The 24,655-nt window shown below is 47.3% G+C and overlaps 1 protein-coding gene across 2 annotated transcripts in view; it reads left to right on the top strand.

The window, feature by feature from the left end:
• The window catches only part of WDR19 (WD repeat domain 19), a 601,305-nt gene extending 578,244 nt beyond the window's left edge, over nucleotides 1–23,061 (top strand). For both annotated transcript variants that reach the window (XM_069202086.1, XM_069202080.1), the window contains exon 37: nucleotides 21,874–23,061. The gene's annotated coding sequence lies outside the window, so the exon portion shown is untranslated. The remainder of the gene's footprint in view (nucleotides 1–21,873) is intronic.
• The last annotated feature ends 1,594 nt before the right edge of the window (nucleotides 23,062–24,655 follow it).

Below are 24,655 nucleotides of genomic sequence, written 5' to 3'. Positions count from 1 at the left end.
GCAGTTCTGTTGACTAGACTGGGCTGGAGAGAGCTTCCCATTGAGCAGGACACAGCAGGCACAGTTCCTCTCTTCACTAGCCACAAGGTCCAACAGGTGCAGTTTTTGACGGTGCAGCCTCTCTTTGCTGGTCCTGTAGTGTTGCAGGCCAGTCCTCCTTCAGTCCTTCTTCCAAGTCATTGAAATCTGGGGTCTGGATTTCAGGGGTGTTTCCTTCATGCTCGGAAAGTGCCATGAGGGTAGGATGCGGTTGGTATCCAATGGGCATCCTGGTTCCCTCCCACCTTCCACTTCCTTTTGAGTGTGGCATCTGGCTATCCCAGGATGCACCATTCTGCCCACTCTCAATATGGCGAGAGCCCCTTCTCAGTGTTCAGACCTCCCTATCCCACCCCTGGGATGTGGCTACCTAAGGGTTACACGCCCTGAGAGACCTGTTTGGCAGCTGGTTTTCCCTTTCTGCTCCCAGTGTCAGCCTAAATATTGGGGCAGCCCTTCTCTCTAGGATGACTCATTGGCACTTCAAAGGCAGCTTCTCCTTTCAAGCCTGCCTTTTGAGGCTAGCACCCCAGTGGCTTCATGCAGGAGGGAGGTAACACCCTGGCCTGCAATCCCACATTGTTCTCGTTCCTGAGAGTCTTTGGCACGTCTCTCTAGTAGGGCAGAAAGCTGTCTCATGGAATAGGCATTATATGTGACCGGGAAGGCACAGGAGTTTTAAAGGCAACAAAGTGGCAGATTTCTAAAAGCTCCACACTGCAACAATTTATATTAGTTTCGATTTGTGAGATATGTTGGGTTCAGTGTAACGAGTTGCTTGATACCCTGGAATGCCCACTTTGGTCGCACCATTGAGGAGTTAGTACTGCTGAGGGATCAATATGTAATCCTGTACTCGTCAATTGGGTGAGCAAGTCTTTCCACAGTAAAAACAGTGGTTTTGCATGTTTACAGTCAGGACATATAAAATACATGTCCTGCCCCTGCCATATGTCACACCCTGCTTAGGACTCGGTAGGCCTGGCAGAGGGGTAACTTGCACAAATGTAAATAAGATGAGGTTGCTTTGCCATTGCTGTCAAAGGCAAAGTCGGGCTATCAGTGCACAAGTGCCCTACCAGTCTGCAGTGGCGGACTGGGGGTGTGGGGCCTGATTTACGTGGGGGATCTCCAGGGTGGCACAACTAGTGCTTCAAACCCTGAGTTACCCTTCTAATTTACATGCCCTTGGGTACCGTGGTCCCATATACTAAACTTACTGGTAAATTAGCCATTTCCAATTGGGTACAGCCAATTCGACCTACACTTTCAGGTCAGGGCACTGGCTCTGAGATCTGGATAGCAGCACTCAGTGCACTCTCAGAGTTGAAAAACAAGCAGCATCAGTCAAAAACTTGGGGGTGTCCTTACAAAAAGAAGCATTTCCTTACTTCTGTCCTGAGCACGGTCTGTGCCCCTTGAACCCACTTTGGTTTCCGCACCATAGTTGGTGCCAGCTTTGGTTCTGACTGCAAAATCTGTACCAATTTCTGTTTTGTCACCAGATAAGGATCCACATCCTGTTGTGGTGTCTGACTCCGGGCCATATTTGTCTCGACCAAGGCAGGGCCCTGATGTGGCACAGCCAATACTCAATCATTCCTTTTTGGACACAATATAATTACGGTGCAGTTGCGCACAGACACTGCACTAACTGTTTTGCTTGGACTCCGACCAGAGTTAGCTGTATGGAGACAATAAGGAGGGTCACGGGGACAAATTTGGCTCGTCCTATGATGAGGAAAACTGGTATGTGAACCAGCAAAATACCAGTGAACTGGATACCTCTCCCAATACTGGGTTGATTTTACCTCCTCGACCAGCAACTGATGAAAGTACATCCTTTCCCACAGAAATCAGGAAAGCTGCTGAGGTCCTTGACCACCACTTCCCCACAATAGAGGTAAAAACTAATGTCCTCACTGAGTCCTTCAACTTGGCCAGGTACCAACTGCATCTCTTCTGCCCTTCAATGAGGCCCTCACTGACACACACTTGGGCTAAACCATGTTCTAGTCCTCAGTTGCCAAGTTGCATGTTGCCCTAGACCAGCTCCAGGTGACCCAGATTTGTTTTTAACCCAGCATCCAACCCCTGAGAGTTTGGTGGTGCAGATGTACACCAGCAGAGTGAATCCTAATGCCTTTCCAACTACTCCTCCAGACAGAGTCCAAACGTTTGGTAAGAGAATGTTTTCGTCTGCCAACCTTGTCTTGGGTTGTTCAGTGCCAGCCGCCTCCTAGGATGCTACACCCATGCACTCTGGGACATGGTTGGTGAGATTGTACATGCAGAACCAGAAGATTTACAGGCCACCTCGGCCCAAACTACTCAGAATGGCTGGGGTATATCTAAGTTTGTCATCTGATCAGGCCCAGACACCACTGATTGTCTAGGTGGGCTTTTGGACCAAGCGTGATGCTTTGGTGCCACACGTGGATGAGATCCACAGGCTTCTCCATAGACATCTGGGCATCCCTAATAGACATGCCTTTTGACAGATCCTACCTGTTGTCGAAAAAGTGGACTCTGCCCTTTAGCGTTTTCAAGTGAGCTAAGCTTTGGTGCTCTCCTTGGGTCTTTCAGCATCAGTGTGGCAATCTCCTCCAAAGTTTTGCCCTTTTCAGGGATATGCCAGGAGCTTGGAATGCCAGCAGCACCAGGCCCTGCTACCCGCACAGCAGGCATTTTGAGGTCAGGATATGGTCCAAACAGACAATGACCAGGTCATCATAGACAGTATCCATCTCAGTTCCCAGTCCTTCCAACAGCAACTTCAAAACCTCTTTAGTGCACCCTTTCTGCTACATACCCACCCTGCAGGAGGCAGGATCCACCACTTCATCCAGGGGTGACCGGCTATTAAGTCCAACAGATGGAGCCTTCAAATGACCCAATGGGGTATGCCCTGCCATTACTTTCTGATGGATACAACTACCTGTGGATTCCTCACCTAATGAATACTCCCACTGCGCCAGCATTAGACGGAAATCTTCTTCCTAGCTTCTGCACGTCGACGAGGACGTCACATTTGCCCATGCGATGCCGTCTGACGTCATACAGGCAATAAGAGGTCCTCGCCGACGTCAGTTCCCTTGTTTCCGTGCCATTCGAAACAGTTATCTTCGAGGGAGCTACTGTTGCTGTTCGGCAGTTACAGTGTGTTTTTGGCTGTGTTTTTTCTCTGAGGTTACTATGTCTCAGAGGAAGTCAGGTTTTAAGCCCTGTCGAGAGTGTGGGGGCAAGATGTCGGTTACGGACCCACATTCGGACTGTTTGTGGTGTTTAAGTTCCGACCATGATGTGGCCAGGTGTGATTCATGTCAGCATATGAATCCGAAAGCCCTGAAGGAGCGAGAGGCCAAACTTTTTATGGCGAAGTCTAAGAAAAAGGAGAAGAGGCACCATAGAAAATCCTCCTCGCCGAAGTCTCATCGGCGTCATCGAGACTCACCATCGACTCGGCGTCGTAAGACTTGGGAAGTCAGTCCCACAGTCACTCCTCATCCATCGACGCCGTTGCCTTCTCCAGCCTCGCCGACTTCGCCTGGATCTTCGGGCCAGCCGCCTTCAGTATTTGAGGTGCCACAGCCTCAAATGTTCTCTCCGACATAGCAGACGTCGAGGCCGGCGTCGGTGTCGCCTTCGATCCAGGCACCCCAGTATCCGGCTTTTCCGGCCCTTGGAGCCGATAATACCGCATTTTTAAATGCAATGTTTTCCATCTTTCAGCAGATGGCTCCAGGTGGCGCACCGGCTGGGCCTTCGGGTCCTTTGGCTTTTAGCTTGGGTGCTCAGGCTCCGCTGCGACCAGCACCCTTCATGCCCTTTCTCCCCCTGGGGAACGTGGGCTCGGCACCGGTGTCGGCTCCGGTGGCTCCAGGGTCTTCGGCTCCCGAAGTTTCGACTCCAGCGGCTTCGGTGTTTCGGCCAGCGACGCCGTCTGGGCCTTCTGCGACTCCGAAGCAGTCTTCTCTTCATCCGACTACTGGTTCGGCGCCGAAGCTTCCTGTGGCGCCTGTTGACCCGGCGTCGGACGGATCCGGTGATCGGCGTCGTTCTTCGACATCTGCTGACGCCATGTCGACGCCGAGGATTGAGGAGAGGCTGCACTCAAGGAGACGTGCTCTCCGTCTCATGGAAGAACAAGAGTATCAGCAGATCCTGGAGGAAGGAGAAATTGAGGACTCTGGCGAGGGTCTTCATGGGCTGGACACTGCTAGTGGCCTTGATACTTCCCCTGAGTGGGACTTGTCATCTCCAGCGGAGTATACTGAAGAGGCTGCCACTTTTCATGCTGTGATAAAGAAGGCAGCTAACTTCCTGGAACTGCCTTTGCTGGTAACTGAGGCGAAGCAGAATCTGCTGACAGAGGTATTACATCCGGCCTCTACATCAGCAGAGCCTCTTTTGCCGTTTAACGAGGCGCTGCTGGAACCTGTGTTGGAGGTCTGGAAGAAGCCGGTATCTTCCTCGGCTGTCAATAGGTCTGTGGCCAGGAGGTATCGGGCTGCACCAACTGACCCTGGCTTTCTTACAAGACACCCAACGCCTGAAAGCTTGGTGGTCCAGGCTTCCTGCTCGGCGAGATCTGCGCCTGGGTCTTTTCCATCAGTGCCATCTGATAGGGATTCCAAGAAGATGGATATGCAATCCAAGAAAGTGTTCTCGTCATGTAGCATGGCGTTAAAGTCTACCAATGCTACGTGTATTTTAGGGAGGTACATTTATGCTCTGATGGACGAAATAACATCTACGCATACAGAGGTTCCTCAAGGGCTGTTGAATCTCGTGTCAGACGCTCAAGCTGCTGCAACCCAGGTTATCCAATCTGGGTTGGACACAACTGACTCGGTGGCTAGAGCGATGGGCACGGCTGTGGTTACGAGAAGACAGGCTTGGCTTCGCAACTCAGGGTTCTCATCAGATGTGCAGTCGACCCTGTTGGACCTCCCTTTTGATGGGGACAAGCTCTTTGGTGCCAAGGCAGATTCGGCCTTGGAGAGGTTTAAGGAGAGCAGGGCCACGGCCAAGTCGTTAGGATTACAAGCCACTTCTTCTACTGGTAGGGTTCGTACCAGGGGAGCCCCTCAGCAGCACTCTGCCTCTTCCTCTTCCTCTGGAGGGGTGCAGCAGGGGAAGCAGCCTTAGGCTTCCACCAATTCCCACTCACTCCTCTCCTGTAGGGGGAAGGTTACTGTTTTTTCTTCACAAGTGGGAGGTCATTACATCAGACGCCTGGGTTACCAGCATTGTGAGAAAAGGCTACACCCTTACCTTTCGGGAGTTTCCGCCCCCCATCCCGCCCCGCCCATCTTATTGTTCAGAAGAACACCTCCTGTTGTTAGAACAGGAGGTTCAAGTCCTCCTTTTAAAGGGCGCAGTGGAGTTTGTTCCAGAGCAGGAAAAGGGTCAAGGTTGTTATTCAAGGTACTTCCTGATTCCCAAGAAGGATGGTCGGTTGAGACCAATCCTGGACCTAAGGATCTTGAATTGGTTCCTCAAACAGGAAAAGTTCAAGATGCTGACCCTAGCTCAGGTGCTTTTGGCGCTGAACAAGGGAGATTGGATGTCGACTTGCAGGATGCTTACTTTCATATCCCGATACTCAAGTCGCACAGGAAGTATCTCCGTTTTGTGGTGGGGTCGCAGCACTATCAGTTTGCGGTCCTCCCGTTTGGTCTTACTTCAGCACCTCGAGTCTTCACGAAGGTGATGTCTGTGGTTGCAGCAGAGCTCAGGAGGAAGGGGATAGCAGTATTCCCTTACCTTGACGACTGGTTGATCAAAGCCAAGTCCCCGGAGCTTGTGTTGCATCATCTGCAGTCGACAACCCAGTTGTTGTTCGACCTGGGCTTTTCGGTGAACGTGCCCAAATCTCACCTAGAGCCCTCTCAGCGCCTCCTGTTCATAGGGGCAGTACTGGATACAACATTGAATCGAGCCTTCCCTCCGCCTCAGCGGATTCAAGACATTCAGGCGTTGGTTCCAATGTTTCAAAGTGGAGCGGTCATTCCAGTCCTCAAGGTCCTACGTCTGCTCAGTCTGTTTGCCTCCTGCATACTGTTGGTCACGCATGCTCGCTGGCACATGAGGACTCTTCAGTGGTGCCTCCGAAGGCAGTGGTCTCAACACAAAGGAGATCTAGAAGGTTTTGTCAAGATCTCCTGGGATGCAGCCACGGATTTGAAGTGGTGGATTGCGGACGACAATCTTTCCCGGGGAAGGCCGTTCACGCAGCCTCCACCAGTGACCACGGTCATAACGGATGCTTCCACTCTAGGGTGGGGAGCTCATCTGGGGGACCTGGAGATCAAAGGGCTTTGGTCTCGACAGGAACAGATGTTTCATATCAATCTGTTAGAGTTACGGGCTGTACGTCTGGCTCTCAAGGCCTTCCTCCCATCCCTTCGCGGTCAGTCGGTTCAGGTCTTGACGGACAATACTACCGCGATGTGGTATATAAACAAACAGGGAGGAGTGGGGTCGTACCTTCTCTGCAGAGAAGCTCTTCGGCTATGGTCCTGGGCAAAGGACCATCAGATTTGTTTGGTAGCAAATCATCTGGCCGGAGTCTTGAATGTACGTGCGGACAGTCTCAGTCGCCATTTCTCTGCCGACCACGAGTGGCGTCTCCATCCAGATCAAGTCCGTCTAATCTTCCAGATGTGGGGGCTTCCTCGGATAGATCTATTTTCCACCCGGGAGAATTCGCACTGCCCGTTATTCTGCAGCCTCCAGTATCCGGTGCAAGGAGGGTTGGGGGACACGTTTCAGAGAACCTGGTGCGAACAGTTGCTTTACGCGTTTCCCCCCATACCCTTGATTCCTCGAGTGTTGAGGAAAATTCGCCAAGACCGGGCCCAAGTAATCTTAATTGCTCCGGATTGGCCAAGGAGGGTGTGGTATTCCGACCTTCTCCAACTCTCACTGTGCCCTCCGCTCCGTCTCCCTCTCAGGGCAGACCTCCTCTCGCAGTCGCAGGGGCAGGTTTTACACCCCAACCTCCAGAGTCTGCACCTTCATGCCTGGAGATTGAGCGGGGCAACCTGAGTTCCTTTTCTCTCCCGCCTGATGTAGTGGATGTTATTTTAGCGGCCAAGCGACACTCCACTAAATCTATCTACGCTAATAGGTGGTCTAAATTTGTGGTATGGTGTGGAGAGAGACAGATTGATCCCTTACATGCTCATTTGTCAGATGTTTTATCTTTTGCTTTGTCTTTAGCACAGAGGGGTTGTGCAGTGGCTACTGTTAAGGGTTACTTGTCTGCTTTGTCAGCCTTCATTTGCCTTCCAGACCAGCCTTCGTTATTTAAATCTCCTATAGTACTTAGATTCTTGAAGGGCCTTATGAATAAATTTCCTCCAAATCCTTTCGTTATGCCTCAATGGGATTTGTCCTTGGTCCTAACGTTCCTTATGGGGTCCCCTTTTGAGCCTATGCATTCTTGCCCCTTAAGATTGTTAGTTCTTAAAACAGTTTTCCTGGTTGCTATAACTTCTGCAAGGAGAGTGAGTGAGTTGCAGGCTTTATTGGTAAAACCCCCTTATACAACTTTTTATGGGGATAAGGTGGTGTTGAGGACCAAGGCTGCTTTCCTTCCGAAGGTTGTTTCACCCTTTCATTTGGCCCAGACAATTACTCTGTCCACGTTTTATCCTCCGCCTCATCCTTCAAAGGAAGAAGAGAGACTACATCGCTTGGACCCAAAGAGGGCGTTAAGCTTTTACATAGACAGGACGAAGGATTTCAGGCTTAAGGATCAGCTTTTCATCGGCTACGTGGGAAAGAGGAGAGGAAAGGCAGTCCACAAGAGAACACTCTCCAGGTGGGTTGTTCTTTGCATTAAAATGTGTTACTCTTTGGAAAAGAAGGATCCTCCTGATGGTATTAGAGCTCATTCCACCAGAGCTAAGTCGGCCACTTCGGCCTTGGCCAGAGGTGTTCCTGTGGTTGACATCTGCAAGGCCGCAACTTGGTCGTCCCTTCACACTTTTGCGAAGCATTACTGCTTGGACTCTGAGGTCATAAGGGACGGCCATTTTGCACGGTCAGTGCTGCAGGATTTCTTGGTTTGACCATTCAGGCACCCACCACCGAGCGCGGTACTGCTTTGGGACTCTATTCATTAGGTGAGGAATCCACAGGTAGTTGTATCCATCAGAAGAACGAGTTACTTACCTTCGGTAACGACTTTTCTGGTGGATACATTAGCTACTTGTGGATTCCTCACGGTCCCACCCGCCTCCCCGTTGCCTGTTTGGTCTAACCAAGTAATTCTTGAGTGTGCTCCTCTTGGTTTTGAGGATTGGTGTAGATTATGTATATATGTGCATTTGTATATATCTATATATATATATATTTAGTTTATATATATTTATTTACTTGTTTAAAAAAGAAAAAGAAAAAAAAAAGAATTTTATTAAATTAGTGGTCCATCTTCTCGCAAGGATGTGTTGTTTACAATGTCATGAAATATTGCTATTGTCTTTCATCTCATTGGATTATTGTTCTCAGGCACGTAAAAAATGTTGGTACTGACGTCGGCACGTTGGCACGTCGGCGAGGACCTCTTATTGCCTGTATGACGTCAGACGGCGTCGCGTGGGCAAATGTGACGTCCTCGTCGACGTGCAGAAGCTAGGAAGAAGATTTCCGTCGAATGCTGGCGCAGTGGGAGTATTCATTAGGTGAGGAATCCACAGGTAGCTAATGTATCCACCAGAAAAGTCGTTACCGAAGGTAAGTAACTCGTTTGTTTGGCACACCACACTGGCCACCTGCATCAGGGCAACTTTCAAAGGATCATTTGTTTGTTTTGCATCAGGAGGTGCATGCTCTTTGGCCCCAGTAGCCATAGGGGGGACTCTGGCCTCAGAAATATGTCTGGATGTTATTCCCGCTACTTTCTTATGCCAAAGAAGGATGGAGGCCTTTGTCCTATTTTTGATCTTTGCCCTCTCAATTTCTTTCTGCGAAAGGATACAATTAATATGCTTACACTGGCCCTAGTTCTGTCTATGTCTGTGGATCCAGGAGACTGGATCGTGGCCGTAGAACTGCAGGATGCCTATTTTCAAATCCCTGTCCTGCAGATGCTATTAGCAGTTCCAAGTGGACCACAAGCATATTGTTTGCTAGGTGTTCACAAAGGTGATTATGGTTGTCCCTTCCCCTCTTTGTGAGTACCAGCCTTCTCTTTACATTGACAGCTCAAGGCGGGTTCACCACAGTCAGTCACCTCCTGGCATAGCCAGGGTTTGTTATCGGCATGCCAATGTCAAGGTGACTCCTTCGCATAGGAACCACCCTGGTTCCGGTGCATTTTTTGGCCTTACCTCCAGATCAACAAGTCCAAGACACTCAGGTTGTGAGCCAGCTGTTTCAGCCTGTGTCCCAGGTCCCAGTGACTCTGAGGCTTCTTGGTCTACTGGCTTCCTGCATCTTGCTCGCTGATCATGCCACATGGCACATGCAAGCCTTGCAGTGGGATCAGACGTTTCCGTTAGACTAGCACCAGGGGAACGTGTCAGATTCGATCCAGGCTTCAGAGGAGACTGCAAAAGATTGTAGTGGTGGCTGCGCAAAAGCAATTCGACCAGCAATAGACCCCTCTCACTTTTCCATCCAGAGTTGATGGTGGTGACTGATGCATCACTACTTGGATTGGCAGGCCATGTGGAAGAGATGGAGGTCAGAAGACTCTGGTCTGCGGTGAAGCACCACTTCAATATCATTTTGCTGGTGTTGGAGGAGATTTGCGTAGCTTTCCTGCCAAACATCAAAGGAAGGCTTGTACAGGTTCTCACGGACAACATTACTTTGATGTCCTGGGTCTTGTGCAAGGAGACTCTGGAACTGACTGGGTCGTCAGGGCTTATCGTTGTTTGCGAACCATTTGGCAGGGTCTTTGTAAGCTGGCGCACCTAGCGCATCAATTCACCACCTCTGAGAATGCACAGTGTCAAAGCTTTTGCACATTGGAGTTCCCAAGAAGCTTCTCTGTCTGAAACATATTTTACCTAAAGTATAGCACAGGACTCTTGTATGCCTTCCTGATGCTACCTCACCTGCCCGAGTTCTGAAGAAGATCATGACTGACTGGACCCAAGTCACCTTAGTGGCTCCAGATAGGACCTGGGGAGTGTGGTACCCAGTACCTCTGGGTGTGAGCATCTGCCCTCTGATCATACAGCCTCTTTGGAAAGACCTTGTATCGCAGCAGCAGCGCAGGGTCTGGTACATGGGTCTGTGCAACCTGAGGGGTTACTGGCCAAAAGAAGGTGGTGGTATCTCCTGCAATCCCTGTGCAATGTCTGCTAGGAAATGATCTGGAGTCATCCGCATGGGTTGTGGTAGAAAGAAAACTTCATGCAGCTATGCTGGGTATCCCTGAAGGGGTCAGTGTAACAACAAGAGCACAAAGCAAAGCCCAGGTTGAAAAATTTGGGTTTGAGTCTGGAAAAATGGGCCAACCTACCAAGAGGAAAGGCAAACTGTCTGGGAAGACAGCTTCTATTCACACACCAGAACAGGCCCCCTCTCCTCAGGGAGAAGACTTGATAGCCCCAGAGAGAACTGAGCCTCAGTGGCTTGGGTCTTACACGGCAGAGCTCCTAGGACCAAGGGGACCTTCTAGGGAGAATCTATGCCAGTGACAAAAGACCTATCCCACTCTTGACGGCCTGAGACAGCAAGCTGCTGATCTGGAAAAGGAGATATCTGTGGCTCCCACAGGACCTATTAGGAGGAGGGACTCCTGTTCACTAAGGCCAGAGACCCTAAACCTGGTGCCACTACGAGAGTGGTAGTGCCTCAGCAGTTTAGAGAGTTTCTCCTCACTTTGGCCCATGATGTCCCCCAAGCTGGGCATCTTGGCCAGGCCAAAACATGGAGTAGGTTGGTAAACCACTTATACTGGCTAAGCATATCCCAGAAGTTGCAGAAGTTGGTTAGCTCCTGTGCCACCCCTCAAGCCAGAGGCAAGACAGGTGGCCACCCAAAGGCCTCCTTAATTCCACTCCTGCTAGGTCCCTCATTGGTGCATTCACCAGAGTGGGCTTCCCAAAAGAGGTTGTGTCAGACAGAGATACTAACTTAATGTCTGGCTACCTAAAACACATGTGGGCTGAATGTGGTGTGACCTATACCCTCACTACCCCATATCACACCCATACCAATGGTTTGGTTGAGAGATTTAACAAGACATTAAAAGGTATGATTGCTGAACTCCCTGAAAAACTCAGAAGGAGATGGGATGTCTTACTTCCATGCCTGCTATTTGCTCACAGGGAAGTGCCACAGACGAGGGTAGGTTGTTCCCCCTTTGAGCTTCTGTTTAGGCATCCTGTAAGAGAACCCCGTTGTCTTGTGAAGGAGGGAAAGGAGAGGCCTCTCAGAGAGCCCAAGCAAGACATTGTGGATTACGTGCTGGGCCTTCATTCCAGGATGGCTCAGTACATGGAAAAAGCTTCCAAAAATCCAGCCAAGAGCTCAGGAAGCACTGGTATGACCAAAAAGCTGAACTGGTGGAGTTCCAAGGAGGGCAGAAAAGGTATGGGTTTTGGAGCCTGTGGCTCCTAGGGCCATCCAGGACAAATGGAGTGGACCCTACCCTATACTAGAAAGAAAAAGGCAAGTCACCTAGCTGGTGGACTTTGGCTCTTGCAGGAGCCCCAAAAGGGTTATCCATGTAAACTGCCTGAAACCCTGTCCTGACAGAGCTGAGATGACCATGCTCATGGTCACTTATGAGGGACAGGAAGCAGAGAGTGAACCTCTCCCCGATCTCCTCTCCAGCAATCCAAAATATGTCTCAGTAGAGGGATTGGTCTTTTCAGACTCCCTCACTGGCCAACACCAGGCTGACTGTAAGCAAGTCTTACAGCGGTATGCTGAGCTCATCTCCTTGACCCCTGGTCAGACTACCTAGTGCACAAATGATGTGGACACTGGGGGCAGCTTACCTGTCAAAAACAAAATTTACAGACAGTCTTACCATGTCAAAGAGAGCATCAAAGCTGAGGTTAGCAAGATGCTATAATTAGGGGTTATTGAGCACTCTGAAAGTCCCTGGGCCAGCCGAGTGGTTTTGGTCCCCAAGCCTCATTCCCAGAGTGAAAAGAAAGAAATTATATTTTGTGTGGGATATAGGGGCCTGATGCTGTGAGAAAAAAATGATGCTCACCCCATTCCTAGGGTTGATGAGCTAATTGACAGCATAGGGGCAGCCATATATCTCAGTACTCAGATAGGTCTGACTCCTGGAGCAAAGGACAAATCTACATTCTCCACGCCTGATGGGCATTATCAGTTCACTATTATGCCCTTTGGACTAAGGAATGCCCCTGCCACCTCCCACAGGTTGGTGTTCAAAGTTCTCTGTGGGTTAGAAGACTTTAGTGCAGCATATCTAGATGATATTGCTGTATTTAGCTCTACCTGGCAGGATCACCTGATCCACCTGGGGAAGGTCCTTGAGGCTCTGAAAAGGGCAGGCCTCTTTATCAAGGAAAGCAAGTGCCAGCTAGGGCAGGGTCAGGTTGTATAGTTGGGCCACCTTGTAGGTGGAGGCCAGGTTCAACCACTGCAAGCCAAGATCCAGGCAATTCTGGAATGGGTAGCTCCAAACACCCATATTCAGTTCAGGGCATTCCTTGACTTGGCTGGGTGTTATATTAGGTTTGTGAAGCAGTATGGCTCCGTTGTGGCCCCCCTCACAAAACTGACCTTCAAGGAAATTTCCCAAAAAGCTAAACTGGACAGTGAGCTGGCAAAATGCCTTTGACACCATGAAAGAAGCAATGTGCTCAAAACCTGTTCTTAGTGCTCCAAATTATACCAAGCAGTTCATAGTGCACACAGATGCCTCTGAACATGGGATAGGGGCAGCCCTGTCCCAAATCAATGATGATGGCCATGACCAACCTGTTGCTTTCATTAGGAGGAGGTTACTCTCCAGAGTGAAGTGTTGGAGTGCAATTGAGAGGGAAGCTTTTGCTGAGGTTTGGTCCCTGAAGAAGTTGAGGCCATACTTGTGTGGCTCTCACTTCCTTTTTCAAACTGACCACAGGCCTCTCAAATGGGCTATTCAGATGAAAGGTAAAAATCCCAAACTGTTAAGGTGGTCTATCTCCCTACAGAGATTGGACTTCACAGTGGAACATAGACCTGGGACTGATCATGCCAATGCATATGGCCTTTCCAGGTTTTTCCACTTAGAAGATGAAGGCTCTCTAGGGGAAGCTTAGTTTCATCCTCTTTCGTTTGGGAGGGGGTCATCTAGGAAAGAACCCTTTTTGACATGGTTAACCTCCACTTTTTTCCTGGTTTCTGCTGTGGCTTTGACTGTTAGTGCACTGGGTCCCTGCTAAACAGGTCCCCAGTGCCAGATCTCTTTCCATAAAACTGCACAGTTGTTTTGCACAATTGGAAAACTCTTTAGCTACCACTGTAAGTCCCTAATAAATGGTACCCCTGGTACATAGGGCCCGTGGTACTAAGGAAGGCCTCTGAGGGCTGCAGCACCAGTTGTGCCACCCCCAGAGACCCCTCACCAAACTCACACAAGTGATGCCATTGCAGACTGTGTGTGTTGGTGCAGGCTAAGTTGAAAACACAACCTGTCACATACCTGTGTGCCAGGTCCCCTATCACTGCATGTGCCAGGTGTGAGTCACCACTAAAGCTGGGTGCATCGAGGCACATGTGAGAGAATATATGCTTGAGCAGACATGCCCTTGCTATCTCTCTGTCGATTCTGAGACATAGTAAGTGCACAGGGAATCCATTTTAAATGCATCTCGCTGGACACTGGTCATTACGAGTTCCCCAGCTATATAATGGCTTCCCTGAATCCTGGGATGTTTGGTATCAAACATCTCAGAATAATAAACCCTCTTTGTCCCCAGTATGGATCATTTTAAATATACACACAGAGGGCTGTGCTGACTGATTAGTCCTGACCAGTTCAGCCACCACAGACTTGTTTCTTGCCCCCCAAAGTGAACACCAGTGCTCTAGAGGGCCTGATACAAATGGCTGCTCTGGGCACAGGTGTGACCTCTCCCAGGCAGAATGGACATTCCAGGGCGCTTCAAAGGCCTTGCCACCTTTGTAATGCAACCCAGGTCTATCCAGATGGTGAAGATGACCAACCCCCCTGTCCTGACCCCACTTTTGGCTGCAGCACAGGCGGGAAATTAGTTAAATTAGAAATGCCCACTTCATGCCAGTCGCACCTCTAAGGTGGACGAGTTGAAGTGAACACTACTTTTTAAATTCCTCCATCTTGTTTGGAAGGAACTAGACCACTAGGGTTAGGGGTATGCCCATTTCATAGAGGAAGTGGTCTTAAGAAAGGTGAAAGCACCCTAAAGGTGATCAGCTCATTGGCTATCGCCTGGCACCCGCCTGTAACACCCCTAAATTGAGTATTTAGGTGGCACCCCAGAACTCAGATTTCGACATCCTAAGAAGTCCCGGACAAAGAAGAGTTGCACCGGCAGAAGAGGAAAAGAAGAAGCAGCTGACCTGGACCCAGCCCCTCCAGCCTGCCTTCCGACCTCTAAGGATCCTGCACAAGAAGCAAACTTGTCCAACCTTCAATAAAGACTCAAGTCTCCCTTGGGCACCGGACTTGCCCTGCACCGAACAACTCCAAAGATGAGACTGCAGCTGCTGGAGCCCTGAAAACCTGACCCCAGAAGTGAGCACTGCACCCGACGTCCACGACCAACTGATGGTGCCAATGTGGGTCCCCAGCTGCCCAGAGAGCGAGTCCAGTGTGGTCTCACACATCTTGGACTCTCCAGAGATGCCTGCAGCCTCTGCACACAGCTAGATGAGTAAGAATGAAATCCTTTTCGGCCTCTGCTCTCTTTATAGTGGTTGTTGTTCTTTTAATTAATCCCTCTTTTCTTTTAATAGTACTCACATAATTCCAAATGGCCCAGGTAATTTTGTTGCATTCCTCCCCGTCCTCCTACTCAATGTATTGCACAGATTACAACCCAGAAAAACTCTATCACTATAACCAGAGAACCGAATCTTTCAATTGTGTCACCATCTTTGTCAGCAGCGGCAAAGTCACAATGTACCTCAACTACGACAGGCCTCTGAGCCCTTTTGAGTTAGAGGCAGGAGATCAGGCTGAAAGCTTCCAGAGGCAACGTGCTACTTAAACTCAGGCCTCCTCCCTCAGCTGCTGCAAAACTACTTTAATTCTGCCTGCCCTACATGCAGGAGACTGGATGGGGACGCTGGATCTGTAGGAAACCTAATTTCACATCCTTGTCTTTTTTTCTTGCGGTTCAGATAGGCCAGGAGCACTTTCAGTTTTTAGTGCACCTAATGGCCTTACCAGTGCACCTAGGGTGTTCACTAAGGTGATTGTGGTGGTCACAGCCCATCTGCTGCGACCACCACAATCACCTTAGTGAATACCAGTCTTCCCATACCTCATGACTGGCTAATATAGGTGGGTTCACCTCAAACAGCTGAGTGATCTCCAGACAATGACCGACCTGTTGACATCGTTTTTTCCAAAACATGTCAAAGTCACATCTGACTCCTTCAGAATCACTCCCCTCCATTTTGGCCATTCTGGATACCATGCTCTTCTGAGCCTTATCCCCTCATCAACTATATGAGGATATTCAGGCTGTGATTCCAGTGTGTCAACTCTTAACTGGATCTCAGTGATAGTGGCTCTGAGACTCCTGGGCTTCTTGAGTCCTCTTCGCCGACCATGCCATGTGGCACATGCAGGCTCTGCAGTGTGATCTGAATTCTTAGTGGGCTCAGCACCAAGGTAACCTGTTGGATTCCATCCAGGTGTCGAGGAGACTGTTAAAGGATTGCAGTGGTTGCTGTCTGACTACAATTGGATCAGCAGCAAAACCTGCCTGCCCCACACAGAGCTAACTGCCAAGATGTATGCACTGATGCTGGTTTGGAGGGTCATTTGGGAGAGGTGGAGGTCAGAGTAATCTGTTTTTTGGAGGAAGTTTGTTTCCAAATCAACTTGCTGGAGCTACAAGTAATTTTCTTGCCACCAAAGACTTTTCCACCAGTTCATCAATGGGGAACGGCTACCGATTCTCATGGACAACACAGCCAACATATGGTGCTGAAACATACAGCAGTGTGTGAGGTTGTGGGCATTGTGTCAAGAGGCTTTATGTCTATGGGAGTGGCTAAATGCCCAGGGCATCTCCTTGATGGTCCAACAGTTGGTGGGATCTTTGAATGCCAGAGCGAACAAACTTAGCTGACGAAGAGTAATGGATCACGAGTGGCAGTTACACCTAGAAGTGCCACAGGGTATTTTCCAGCAATGGGAACCCTGGCTCTGTTTTTTTGCCACTGCAGAGAATATGCAGTCAAATATTTTGCACGTTGGAGTTCCCAACTGCCTTTGCCTGAACTGGGGGTCGGGACTTGTGTATGCCCTTCCACCCCTGCATTTCCTGCACAAATTACTGAAAAAGATCAGGCAAGACTAGGCCTAAGTCATCCTAGTGGCTCTGGACTGGGCAAGGAGTGTGGTACCTGGAACTTCTGGCTGTTAGCATACGTCTTCTGATCTGGCTGTACCTTCAGGCGGACTTCCTGTCACAGCCTCAGAGCCAGGTCCTGCACCCGCCCGTCTATACAACCTGCACCTCCATGCAACAGCAATAGTTGACTTCTTTGACTCTTCCTCCCAAAGTGGTTGGTGTCTTCTTGGCAGCCAGTAATCAATCTACCAAACTGTATATGTAGGATGCTGGGAGATGTTTGTTGTCTGGTGTTCCTCTTGTGATATCCAAACTTTGAATGCAGCCATGCCAGACAGTATCTTGTTTTGTCTTTTTCTGGGTGTGTTCATTAATCAGGCTTCTTATTTAGAACTCTTTTTGACTAGCAGTTTCCCAAAAGATTGTGAAGATATAAACCTATGGGAATATGGCTTAAACAAACTCACTCCAGATTGGTTTTATGGCTAGCGGTTTCCAAAAATATTGTGAAGACATAAATCTGTGGGAATATGGTTTAGTCCTGATCTGAAGAACTTTAGCATGATCCTTTTAGGCTTCCTAGTGATCCTTAGAATTAGTTGAGCGTGTCTTGAACTAATTTAGCATCCTCCTAATGAGGAGTCTTATAAGTGTATAAAAAAGAATGAACACTTGTAACAGTATCAGCACACACCTACAGCAGAGTTGGCTGTGCTTCCCTATCAGGACAGGATCCCTGTTGCCTTGTGAGTTTGCCTGTTAAAATGTACTCTGAAAAAGGAAATGAAGAAAAGTTTGATACTTTAATGGCAGGATCACAGTCATGATGCACCAAATGTTGCTATTAAAATACTGATGAAACCGCTTTGTGAATCGTGAGAAGGAAGAAAAATTGCAGAGATTGTGGGTGAGGGTTTTTTAATGGGAAAAATGTGTCTTGATGGTTTGTTTTCATGTTCTTCTCTTTCCTATAGGCTGTACTTAAAGTTATGTAACATAGCAATCATACAAATGTGAAAATGTGAGATGATACAGAATGAACCAATGTTTGCGATTGCAACCACTACTTTCTTATTACTCGTCGAAAAATGAAATAAAATAGATGTAAGCTATAAAAGTACTGGTGAAGACTGACTCCTGGGCAGTGTTTTACTACTGTCAGCAAGTAGGCACCTGTGGGTTAGGTGAGAGTGTTTTAATAACCTTTGATTGACCCAATTAGGAGATTTAACAAATGTGTAAACAACCCTGAGGATCCTCTACATCATACTAGATTTTGCTCATGTCTGCTGTTTGTCTCTGTAGAGGAAAGTCCACATTCTCTTGTTATGTTGATCCAATAATTTTCTCCGGCAGGTGATGGATGCTGTTTGTCAGTTGCTTCAGTGCAATTTCAGCAAATGTAGGACAACTTCTCACTAAAAGCTGCCACTGATAAATTCCTCAAGGCAGTTCATGAACTATCCGGTGGGAGTGTAATCATACGTTGAGTAGGCTACCCATGCACTGTACCAGCTGCTAAGCAGATTACTTTGAGCAACCTACAAGTGGAAAAATACTGGTCGGTTAGTCTCAGAGTGTTACTTTGAGTCACAGATCTTTGATTTGTGACAGTGGTATATTGAACTAAGGATGGTGGAAAACTTGCAAGTCGGTGTTGTAGGAGGCTTGAGGGTTGTCTCCTAAAACTCAAAGGTTTGTGGGTATTCATAAACATTTTCCATTCAATTTCCATTTTGCACTAAGCAGGTGACCACTGGATTTACCTGCATTCGGTCCTTTGACCTGCACTGGAATGGACCATTTCAGTGTACCCGAGATTCCATCCTACTGCCTCCCTCTTCCCAGCCCTCTAATGTTTTTCTTTCTCTTGCCAATCTCACTCTCTTCTGTCCTTTCACACTTGCTTATTTTCTGCCCATTTTAATTTTCCACTCTCGCTCTTTTCTGATTCTTTCCTCTTTCACACGCTTATTTCCTGCTCAATGTGACTTTCCACTCTCACACTTTTTTCTGCTTCTTTCCCCTTTCATACTCGCTTCTTTCTGCTCTTTTCACCATCCACTCTAGCTCATTTGTAATGGTCTCTCGTGCCACTTTTACTCTCTTATGCCGATTCTTCTTGCCACTTTTGGCACCTTTTTGCTCTTTCATTGTTATGTACCCTTCTTTGGCCTTTTCCTGCTTTTTCTACTGACTCATTGTGTGCTCCTTCCATCCTCCTACACCACCCTCACAGGATCAATTTAATTAATAGTGGCTGTAGGGGTCTTAGGCAGTGGGTGCACAGCTAGGATGCCAAAGGCATGCAGAGGCAAACCCATCTGTCCCACTTACCACAGCTCTCCACACTCAACTCTAGCCGCTGTTCGCTACGCTGCTACCACCATTCCCTCTCACCCACATTCACCACCCATCTACCGGACAGCATACCTTGCTGCCGACAGCACTCCACAGGTGTCTGGAACCTGCTGTACGACCAAGCACTGGACCTGCTGTTCCTCAGAGAAACCTGGATAAACCCTGCATTGCCCCTCAACATTGCTACAGCCATCCCTTCTGGCTATAAGCTCACAAGGCTGGACAGGCAACACAAGCCCGTCTGCAGAATCATCACAATCTTCAAGGACACCATCAGTTGCACCACCTCCTCATAAACAGTCCTCAACAGCATGGAGCACTTGTCCTTCAAACTCCACATTACTTCTAAATTCACCTTGAACAGCACCCTCCAGGACTACGCACTGAATTTGCTAACACCATTACAGACTTCATTGCACCCCTCATTCTCAATGCAAATAACTTCCACCTGGGAGCCTGAACTTTCATCTGAAAAACCTGTCAGACCTGAACAACAATAGCCTTACTTGACAAGTTAGGAAACCTCAGACTCACCCAATGAGTGACAAGCCCCATATATTACACTAGGCACCTTCTGGACCCAATCATCACCAGCATCTCTGTCAACAAGTCCTTGCAGTCACCTGGACCAACCATGCCCTCATCAAATTCAACATTCCCGTCTCACACTATCACACAGCCGCCACCAGGCTAGTTTGCAGAGACTGGATCAGCATAACAGAGGATGACTGGACAACCATACTCGCGGAACACAAGCCTGAAACAGCAGCCTGCCAGATGCCATCACCAACTTCAACAACTTGATCACCACCAGAGCTGACACCCTGGCTCCCCACAAGCCCAGCAAAGTCACAAGAAACAGACAACAAACTAGCTGAGACACAGAAGAACTCAGGAAAGCCCCACTGCAAACAGCTGCAAAGATGGCGACTGCCCTAAGATAAAGAGGACATTCATACCTTCAAATTCACCCTGAAACGTTACCACAAGCAGATCTGGCAGAGATGGCGATTGCCCCAAGATAAGGAAGACATTAATACGTTCAAATTCACCCTGAAACGTTACCACAAGCAGGTTTGGGCCACCAAATGTGCCACACTCATGGACCGCTTCCTTGGAAGCTCCAACACCAGCAAAGAGATCTTTGGTGTCATGAAGGATTTCATCTCCCCAGCGTCCGCTTCCAAAAACATCAAAAGGCTAACACAGTTCTTCTGCAGCAAGAAAAATATTTCATCTTTGATCCCCGGCTGGACCAGTCAGACCACACGTCATGACTCCACTTCAAGCCCAAGGACACTATCATGACCACCTTTACCACAATCACCACAAACAAAACGGCCTCCGCTACGTTGTCCATTTTCTCCTGAGCACTATCGAACCCTTGCCCCCACAAAGCCGTAACCAAAGGACTACACCCCAATCCTGAACAATTCCATTTCTTCAGCCACCTTTCCTGGACCATGAAAATAGGACAATATACTCCCCTCTGCCCAAAAAGCCTTTGGTAGACCATAGAACACTTACTAATTACAGGCCTATCTCACTGCAACTGTACCCAGACAAAATTCTGGAGAAGCTCATCAACAGACGGCGTACCAACCATCTTAGCATCTCGCAGACCACCAAATCCTCAATGTCACTCCGTCCAGCTTCAGACCTAATCAAAACATGGAAACAGCCCTCATCGCTTCAACAGACAACATCTGCATGATACTAGATAGGGGAGACACAGTCACCCTCATTCTTCTGGCCTCTCTGCTGCCTTTCATATGGTATCCCACACCATCCTCATCTGACACCTGCACGAGAACTGAATACAAGGACTCACTCTGCTGGATCTGCACCTACCTGACCAGAAGAACACAGTCTTTCTGCATGGCCCCATACACATTGGAACTTCATTTGTGGAGTACTCCAGTGATCCTCACTCAACTTAACCCTCTTCAACATCTACATGAACCCACTCGCAAGCATCATCTGCACCCACGACATGAATGTGCTTACATACACTGATGACACTCAGTAGATGTTCTCCCACTCAGAAAAGGCAGACAACACTTGGACAAAGTACCTCGCCTGCATGACCAAGATTGCCTACTGGATATAAACTGTCTCAAGCTCAACACTGACAAGACAGAAGGCATTGTCTTTATGAATAACCAATTACTAGGCAAATCCACCTGGTGACCGGCTGAATTGAGACCCATTCCCACCCCCACCACCCTCACGAACAACCTCAGCATTGTCAACGAGAACCACCTAAGTCCACACTTTTGGCGCCTCCTGCTTCCACACCCTGGAGATGCTTAGAAAAATCTTCAAATCGCTCCTTACCATTACCAGACGTCTCCAAATCACCCAGCACTCAGCTGCCAGACTTACTCATCCTCCCACGCAGCACACATATCACACTACACCTCAAAGAGCTCCACTGACTGCCAATACTCAAACAGGCCCGGTTCAAACTGCTAGCGCACACCCTCAAAGCACTACACAACACAGGACCTGCCTACCTCAATAGACACATCTAATTTCACAAACCTACGAGGTGTATCCACTTTAGCGGCCTCTTAGTTGCATACAACCCACGCTTATGCAGAACCAGAAGTGGCAGCCTGGCCTTCCCACACATCTCTTCCAAAACCTTAAACAACGTGCATTTACACATCCCCAAGCCTTCTTCTCACTACTTGAATTCCACAAGAAGTTGATGGTCTGGTTCTTGAAATAGCCTACTCCACAGGTGTCAGTAGTCCAGGCCGCACCTGCCTCAGACTGAGGATACCCTCCCAGGTCATAGTGCACTTACAAATACTTATACTCCTGTGGAAAGCAGGAGTAAATGATGTTTTAGGCATGGGAGTGCAGCAGAAAGGGGAGATGAAAGAAAAAGGTGTTTCTTTTCTCCCCACATATATATATATTTGTTATGCATATTTTGTAATTCTACTACTGTTTTTCTTTCTAGGAGAATTTCCTTCTGGACTGGATATTAAAGAAACACATTTCAGTCTTCGGGGATGACAACATGCATTTCACTGAATTGCTGGATATTCAGAAATATTTCAATGCCATGCAATTTGTATATTGTATTTATAAAGCGTTGGCTGTTGTGTTCAGTTGTGATGAGTCAAAGTTGTATATTTTTAATTGTGAAAAAGCCTGTATCTCTTCCAGTCATTGTTGAAATTGTTGCATAAACATCTATTCAACCTTCATTGATATTCTGCATTTAATTCAGTTAGATTATGTAGAAACTGCATTAATTGAATAAAAGCTTATATATTTTCTACATATATTTTTTTTAATTCCTCTTATTTATGTCTACATTACCATTTATTCCCCCAAACTAGTAGTTTGGGCCAGTTGTTTTTTTGCAGTTTTATTAATTTTGCTTATCTAATGCTTGTACAAGAGAGAGTTATTTCCAGCTTAAAAATTCAGTTAGCTTGAGAAATTTACAGACATCTTGAAATATTTAAAACTCAAACGAAAAAGCTACCTTTATGGTGAGACTAGAACTGGTGGAGCCTATTCACAAAAGTAAACTAGCACGTGTAGATTTACTTATATGTAAATTTGCCCTAACCTTTAGGAGTCACTTTACTACTGTTTGCTATTCACCATTTTGGAGTGTAAACATATGTGTCTCTAACCCTGTGAAACCAGGGAATGGAGACCAATGTCAGAGTGTAACGCTGCTGTTATTAACTTTTCACACTTAGGTGGCGGTCTCAATCACAGATCTCCCTGTGGTGAAATATAGGAAAAATTATTACAATAATAAAATATTTAAATTTTAAAACAAATATTTTATTGAAAAATATTTTTTAGATATTTCTTTTAAATGTAGAGCACATAAAATGAATGTAGAGCACATTAAATAAAATGCCACAGCATAATAATTTAAATATGTATTACATAATTAATGTAATAATGTATATGTAATGTATAAACATATATTAAAAATAGTTTAAACATTTATCATACCTCCAACACTTTATTTGTATTTAATATACATTTTAATTTATTATGTTATGCATCAGATTGTTTTTAAAAGTTTAAATATTTAACTGTAACTTTTAAAATATTACATTTTATATTGTAATTATTGTATATAATTGTTAACATTAAACAAAATATTCTTCTATAAGTCAAGATAATTTGATTTAATTCACTTTTTTTTTTCATCTGATACCTGTGAGTGGCAATTTGTGGTGCAGAATGTACTCCAAGGCTGGACTGGAGTACATGTACTAGTGTTAGGGGACTTTTTTGACTGTAGTAGCTTTAGAAGGGTAGTTTGTGAATCCCAGCGGGCACTCTTTTGTGGTGGGAGTATTTTCATATCCCTCCCTAAATCGCTTCTTACCTCATCTAATATTCTCCCATTTAGTAGTAAGTACTCAGACTGGATCTGGAAAAATATTGAAACAGTACCTCTGTGTGGTGGGAGGTGGTGCCTGCAGCTCTTCACCTGCATCGCCCTTGCAGGATGTGACATTTGTGGGCCTATATATGTCTCACCCATGTGTACTGACATTAGTTGCATTCGTGACACATCCCTGACATCAGTCTTGGAGCAAACAGTTACGTTGGCCATGACCAGTGTATGGATACCTAAAATGGGATCTTTTTAGGTGAGAGAGTCCAGTTCATAAAAGGGGAGGATGGGTGGGTCGCTGAGGAATCTGCAGTTAATCTCTCCTAGAAAAGGCTATACCAAAGATTAGGAACTTCTCTTCTGATAGAGGCTTCTAACTGCAGAGTCATCATCTTAAAATAGATACCAGAGCAGTACCTCCCAGGAGGTGGGCCTCTGAACTAGCTCAAACCAAAAAGTCTTGTGAACCGACAAAATGCCTGTTGTCTCGGATCCTGGCTGTCCAGACAGTAGTACTTCATGAACGAATAGAGGGTCATCCGTATCACAGCCTGGCAGATGTGCAGTCAGGCACGCCACATGCCAATGCAGTAGTAGCAGCCTTGGCCGAATAAGTCTTAGTGCAGAGCACGATCCAGCGAGAGATGGTCCTCTTCTGCACCACTCTGCCCCTCTTCGCTCCCACGAATATGATAAAGAGCTGACCATCTAGTCCAATCAGTATAGAAGCTCTCTTCAGATCCTCCTCCCTAGATGGGTTAGTTGGATTGAATAATGTAGTTAGGGTGATAGTTTGACCAACATGAAAAGGCGCCACCGCCTTTCGTTAAAAGGATGCACATGTCCAGAGAACCAACTTGTCTGGGTGCAAGGTAGGAAAGGAGGGTTAATGGAGAGGGCTTAAAGCTTGATGACCCTCTGGGCTGATGTTATAGCCACTAAGAACACTGCCTTAAGGGTAAGCATTCTGTGAGGACATCTAAGTATAAGTTCAAATGTGGAACATACAAGGATGGTCAACAAGCAAATTCAAGTCCCACTGGGGTACGACAAAAGGTAAGGGGGAAAACAAATGTTGAAGCCCTTTAAGAAAACGCACCACTGGGGACTTAAACAAGGAAGACGGTTCCACCAAATAGTCGAAAGATAACCCTTAACTGTGCCCAAAGCAAGACCTTGTTGGACCAAAGACAACACAATCAACAATACCTCCGACAAATGGGCACAAAGTGGGTCAACTTGTTTGGTTGCGCACCAAGGCACAAACTCGTTGTATGAAGTTGGCTCTGTATATACTATTTCAAAGTAAGAAATAGTGTGCACAGAGTCCAAGGTAAGATAGTGGCAAAAGTAGATAATTCTAATG

Source organism: Pleurodeles waltl, chromosome 1_2, assembly GCF_031143425.1.
Source record: "Pleurodeles waltl isolate 20211129_DDA chromosome 1_2, aPleWal1.hap1.20221129, whole genome shotgun sequence".
Taxonomy (NCBI): Eukaryota; Metazoa; Chordata; class Amphibia; order Caudata; family Salamandridae; genus Pleurodeles; species Pleurodeles waltl.
Note: the sequence above shows the minus strand (reverse complement) of the source record. Positions and strands in the feature narration are given on the sequence as shown.